The 6,658-nt window shown below is 38.9% G+C and overlaps 1 long non-coding RNA gene across 1 annotated transcript in view; it reads right to left on the bottom strand.

Annotated features, from left to right (window-relative positions):
* Positions 1-3,781: 3,781 nt before the first annotated feature.
* LOC111540047 overlaps positions 3,782-6,658 on the bottom strand; it is a 28,549-nt gene continuing 25,672 nt past the window's right edge. The window contains exon 4 of the long non-coding RNA XR_002730877.2: positions 3,782-3,944. This is a non-coding gene — a long non-coding RNA (uncharacterized LOC111540047). The remainder of the gene's footprint in view (positions 3,945-6,658) is intronic.

Raw genomic sequence — 6,658 nt, 5'->3', positions numbered from 1 at the left:
TTAGCCTGTCCAATCACACGAGGCCCCATTCTCAGAAGGATTGCATGTTTGGTCTAATGCTCCGCTGTTACTGTCTTGGAAGTTGTAATAATTTTATCTTTGAATTTGTGTTTTGTAATTGAAGCTCAATGTGACAGGAATGTGCGTGTGAGCAGAGGAAGTACGTGCAATGTGGATGTCTGCTGTTTTTTATTGCTGCAACCACACGTAGTGTTGATGATGTTCCTTGAACACAGAACTCCAGTGGATCCCCAATGCATGGGAGTGCAGAGAGACTCAAAGCAAGTACAAAGTAAGCATGGTGGATCTGTGACTAAGCATGGGCACTGCAGCCCCCTGAGGCCGCACTTTCTGTTCAAACCAGAACTTGCGCTGAACACAAAAAGAAGGCAGTGGCGTGTCTCTAAGGAATGCCGAGACATTTTATCACATCCCTGCTTACTCGCGTTATTTCCCTGTGGTAGCCAACTACTTATGCTTGTAATGATGACATAGAAGGAAAGGGAAAGATAGGACGAGCCATAATTCCTTTTTCTTTTCGTCCTTCCTTACTTACCAGTAAGCCAAAAGTAGAGAGTGTTGGTAGAATGTGCACATATCGAGAAGTACAGTTGAGTTAGTTAAGTGCAGTTTCCACTGTTCTGAAAAGAAACAAAACACATGAATATCTGAATTGTGGAAGACAGATTGTGTAATTTAAGTAATTCTGCACACAAGTTAAATGGTCTTAGATTTGCATTTAAACTGGTATGCACAATGTAAAGATGAATGGTAACATTTGTGCTAATAATTTACAATTTTAATTTTTTCTCGTAATGACACTTTACCCCTGATTTTTGGACAAGAGACCCTGCATTTTCATTTGGAATTGGGCCCTATAAATTATATAGCTGGATCTGAGGAAGGGAGCCATGATTTGAATTTTGGCAGTGCAGACCTAGAATCAATGCTCTTATCCACAAGAATATCCATTTCCATTCTAGGATCTAATGTGATAAAAATGAGCTAGACTTTAAGAGAAATTTCTCCGTCTGTGACCAGACACCTTCCAGGGTACAACCATCACCCTTCTGTTGGAGGGGTGAGAGCAGGGTCAATTTTCTCCCAATTGGAATTGTTGGTTTTTATGTGTGATGATTCTGCTGCAAGGACGACCTCCTGAGCAGCATGCTAAAAACTGTCGAAAGCAGCAGCTGAACTGTTATGCGCTCCTCTCCGATTTGTATGTTTCAGTATCACACTTTCTATTGGTCTAGAACTCTAGCTGGTCACAGTAGTACATTTAATTTATACATCCGTGTGATTGATGTGCCAGGCATTTTACATATCTTATCTCAATTTAATCTTCTATACATTCTTAAAAGTTGACCTCTGAGTCGATAATGAGCAGAGGTCTCATAGAAGGCAATTGTGCAGCCATGATTGGAACCCACATTTGAATGATTTTCATAGCTTATTTAGTCCTGACAAGCCCTGCCTCATCTCCCCTCTGCTGTAAAGCTGTCCATGCTTAGCTATTTTCCATCAGGTTTTTAGCTGAACATCTTTTGCAAGTTGAAATATTATTTAGAACATTTCCTTTGATTTTTAACATACCCAGTAAAATGTGACATCTTTAGAAAGTTGAATTTTTGAAAGGCTTCTTAATTTATAGCATCTTTATTTAAAATCAAATCTACTGAAACAACTTAAAGAGCCCATCAGTTTTACTCAGTCACGTTTGCTGAAATAAGTATAAACAAAATGTTTTCCTCTGAAATACATGAGGGTTAAAAGTTTGTGGTAAAAGAATTCTCAAAGGGAACATTGCTTGGGGCCATTTTGATTGTGTTGGTGATGCTACTGGTCTTATCTTGGATGAGAACTCATATAAAATTGTTTAACTTTTGCTTTGAACTCTTTTAAAACTCCAAGCACAGGTTTTAAAAGAGAAAAAGCTAAAGAAAGACAACTCGAAGCAAATTTGATCTTCATCCACATTCGTAGACGTCAGCATTGCTAAGATGATCACATTCGTCTTCATCAATGTTTACAGCCTTTGATCTAGCATGTAAAATAATGGATACATTGGCGCACAGCCTCCCTAGGATCTATGATATGAATGTGTGTTTTACCTACAGACTCCGCTACTCAGAGGTCTGGTTCAGCATACTCGCCTCAAAACACAAGACACTAGAACAATGGGAGGGAGGAGAATGGTAAAGATTGGTGGCACATTATACCCTTCAAAGGATACATTTCCGTCAACTCTTCAGGAAAAATACCTGGAAACATATGGCCTTTTAGTGTATGATGATTCCTTAAGCATAGGTGTCTATGTGCATATCTTGTGTGCATGAGATGTCTTGGTTTTAGTTTTGCTCCTTGTATTGGTTTATTTTTTTGCCAGCTTGTGCAAGTGAGACTAGCAGAGAGGTTATCATAGTCTAAGGAGTCATATGCTGCTGGGTTTAATTCTCAGCACCCCTACTCACTATACTTACTACCTTTTTTCTTCTTTTTAAACTTGAGTACAGTTACCTTACCTCTCCAAAAATCACTTTCATCTGTAAATGTAAATAAAAGCAATGTGTCTACACCACAGGGATGTTAAAAGACTACGTGGCAACAGTGTCAATTGACTGGCACACAGTAAGTGCTCAATAAGAGAATTCATGGTACTTATTATACTGAGGCCTTGCCATGCTGATAACAAGAAAAATGGCATTTTCAGTTAATTTTTTCTTAAATGTCATGAACTATAATAAAATGTAACTTAACGTGCTGAAATCTACCCAATCTCTTCTGATACCAACACATTACAATACTGAAACACAATTGCCAGGATATTACAACTTTTTTTTCAACACTGTATTTTATTTTAAAAAGACAAACATGCTTGGCCAGCTAAAACACATAATTGTGAGTTACTGGATTTATTTTTTCAGTGTAGGATTTCAATTTATTGGGAAACTAGAAGTTGTTACATTAAAAGTAAATTGTACACGAACATATATGCAGTAATGTAGTTCTGTGTTTTTTTCTTTTTTTGTGAGAGGGAAAGGGGACAGGGTCTTGCTCTGTTACATGTGCTGGAGTGCAGGGGCATGTTCACAGCTTGCTATAACTTCCACCTTCCGGACTCAAGCCATCCTCCCAGCCTCCTGAGTAGCTGGGACTACAGGCATAGGCCATCACGCCTCGCTAATTTTCGTCGTTTTTTGTAGAGATGGGGGGTTTCACCATGTTGCCCAGGCTAACTCCAGGGCTCAAGTGATCCACCTGCCTTGGCCTTCCATAGTGCTGGGATTACAGGCATGAGCCACCACACTTGGCCAGTTTGCGGTATCTTGAACTCCTGAATTAAAGCTTGATTCATGAATATAAAGCATCCCAAATCTCTGCTTAGGGATCTTTGTAACTGACATTAACACGTAAGTACTGATATTCACATTGAGGAGAGGTTTGCAGATAATCATTACTAATGTATATTTTGCCCTTTGATTTGAAATCAATAAGTTGGAAAAGCATTTGTATGTCTCACAAGGTAGTAGCTATAACAGCATGGATTAACTCTTTGGGGTAAAAAAAAGTATGGAACAGTTTTTATGAGTCCTTTTTTCCATTAACTAATATTCACATCACTGAAAACATCTGAATTCTCATCCATCTGTTTAAATTGTATTATAATTAGGCACAACACATTTTCCCTTTTTTAACTGATGTATAGTGATTATACACATTCACAAGGTACATAGTGATGTTTTCGTACGTATCATGTATAGTGATCAGATCAGGGTAATTAGCATATTTATCATCTCAAACATTTATTTTTCTTTGTGTCGAGAACGTTTTCTTACAAACAGTTTTTCATGAGTTGACTGGTTTTCGAGGAGAGACACTGAGTTTAGGCAGATCTGAGGAAAGTAAAATGAAAACATCAGGAGTAGTATCTCTTGATGATGCTGAAATACAAGCACAGTGAAAATTTAAACATAAGGCATTTTATTTCTGTTGATACTATAAAAAGAAAATCATGAATGAGCGATTCATAAATGAATAAACATTATTGTATTCCCTTTTTTTTTCTGTACAAAATCCTGATTCCTGATTTTCCTTTGACCTTATGTTCTTCAGCAGCACTTGTTTTTACAATTAAGAGATAATTACTATCCTGGATCCCTGGAAACTCGTGAACTTTCCAAAGGTCATTATAACTTAGCATCTGCAAAGTGCAGCTCCAGAAGGCCCAAATGAAACAAAACTTAGAATCTGTGTTCTTAATCTTGTTTATCATTAATCCGGAGACAAATGGCCTTTATCTAGCTTATATTAAAACTCAGGCGTTGGAGTCTGTGCGTGCACACACGCATGCACACTCTCCGTCAAATGTTTTGCCGAATCAGCTGAATTAAATGATTCGTGGGAGGCCAACTTCTCTGTCAGCTACACATCAGATAATTGATGCTATTTATAATAGAAATGAAATAGGAGGCTAAAAACTAACAAAGAAAAGAATTCCTTGGAATTGCCATTGTTTTCTTTGGAAGAAGGGAAGGAACCAGTGACTCAGTTTGGCCATACGTTGATCTCATTAGAGAGAACAATGCCAACGCGTGGAGTAAAGCTGAATATCTTGCAAATAAATGTAACACTGAGACATATTTCACAACGGACTCTTTCCTAGCAATCAGATTCACTATGGGGAAAGGGCTGTGACAAGTTCAAACAGGGGAGAAAAGAGACCAAACACAGAATGAATCTCCATAGTGTTTTGGGGGCGGGGCGGGGGCGGAGTCTCGCTATGTGGCCCAGGCTGGAGAGCATGACCTCTGCTCACTGCAAGCTCCGCCTCCCGGGTTCACGCGGTTCTCCTGCCTCAGCCTCCCGAGTAGCTGGGACTACAGGCGCCCGCCGCCACGGCCGGCTAATTTTTTGTATTTTTAGTATAGACGGGGAGAATGAATCTCTTCTAATCCCTTTTAACCAAACCCAAGAATCACGCCAATATTAAGAAAATGACAGAATGCTTTCCAGGTTATTAGAAATGTATTGTGAAGATGGCATTTTTGTATGACTACACAATGCAGATTGTACAATGTTTACTACACAATGTAATCATAAGACTAAAAGAAAAGTTAACTATGATAATAGCTTTTATATATTAAGCACCTTTTATTGTTTTAGATATCTTATGTAATATAAGTAAATTGATCCTCACAACAGCCTTGAGAGTTTGCAGTATTACTTCCTTTTCAATTGTTGTATAGGAGGTTTGGAGATGATAAGGATAAAAGGAAAATAATATAATCTTTAATCTACAACACAACACACCTGAAATGCAAGGGACGTGGTATTCCTTGTGAATACCCAGATGACCATAATGAAGACATATGTATCTGAAATAACTTTGGTAGAGGAAAAAGCTGTTTCTTCGTAGATGAAAGATGTTTTACAGAGACTTAAATTTTCATCCTGGGCTCATTCATTTCCAAACTTGCTTTTCCATAAGGTCTGTGAAGTAAGAGATCTAGGACGTCTCACATCCACCATTCAGTGTGCCTTTTGACCCCTCGTTCTCAATCCAGTGCTGGATGGGTGGGGTGTTCTGTATCAGAACCACCCACAGGAGCTTTTTCAAAACACACAATCTCCCCATTGGTAGGACGGATTCCATGCTCTGAGAGGCAGACAGAACTAGCTGAGTTATTGTATCAAAGGGGCTTCAGAGGAATATGAGTGTGCACAGCAAGGACAGTGCTATTCACCTCTTGTTCTTCATAACTAGAAAGCCTGATAGGACAGAGTGCTGATTCACTTCTACATGCCCCTTCTGACATCAGAAGGTGGGCTTTGTTTGGGCCCAGGATGAGTCTCTCAACACTAAAGTATTTTCTTAGTGATCTCATCACTCAGGGCCACCAGAAGACCCATTAGAAAAGCTGAGTAGCATATTCTTACTGAACAAGCCACAGGGAACTGCAGGTGAGGGACTCGGAAACATTCAGGGAGAGATGACAGACAACCTGCGACTATATAGAAGGGCTAGAATTCTAATTTGATACATACATCACCAGGAATTAAGTGTCCTGTTAATAGAAGACATATGGAAGTTTCAGAGAGAGAGAGAGAGAAAGAGAAAGAGATATAGAGAGAGCAAGCAACTGCATGCAGATGGCAATTATAATCTTGCTTTCAAAGGCATCTTTGTTGTTTTATGACTGCTCCTTATTCACAGCTTCCTGTTCCTATTATGAGGGAAATACGTATACTCGAATTTTGAAGATCTCGATTTGAATGATCTTAAATCCCATTCCTATTCTTGAATTAACTCTTTTTTTCTGTATATATTGGGTACCTGCGTGTGTGTATGTATGCTTGTACGGAGAGATTATTTCATTAGTCAGAGAACTTGATCGAATTAAAAATCTAAATTGCCTCTTTATAAATGCAAGGACCAGTGATGCTGATGGTGCCTCTGTCACAACTGGCTTCTCGTTTTTCACATGATCTTTGTCCCTGGTGTTAGCTGGCTGTGCGAGGTCTCTTCAGCCCACTGTTTCTTGGTGAGCTCTTTATTTAATGTGCCTGGTGAAACCTCTTCTGGATGTAAATAACTAGGATATCGCTGAAACATGCAAGGACCCTTCCCTCTGGCTACTATTTTTTTTTTTTTTTT

The sequence above is a fragment of the Piliocolobus tephrosceles genome, chromosome 13, assembly GCF_002776525.5.
Source record: "Piliocolobus tephrosceles isolate RC106 chromosome 13, ASM277652v3, whole genome shotgun sequence".
Classification (NCBI taxonomy): domain Eukaryota; kingdom Metazoa; phylum Chordata; class Mammalia; order Primates; family Cercopithecidae; genus Piliocolobus; species Piliocolobus tephrosceles.
Note: the sequence above shows the minus strand (reverse complement) of the source record. Positions and strands in the feature narration are given on the sequence as shown.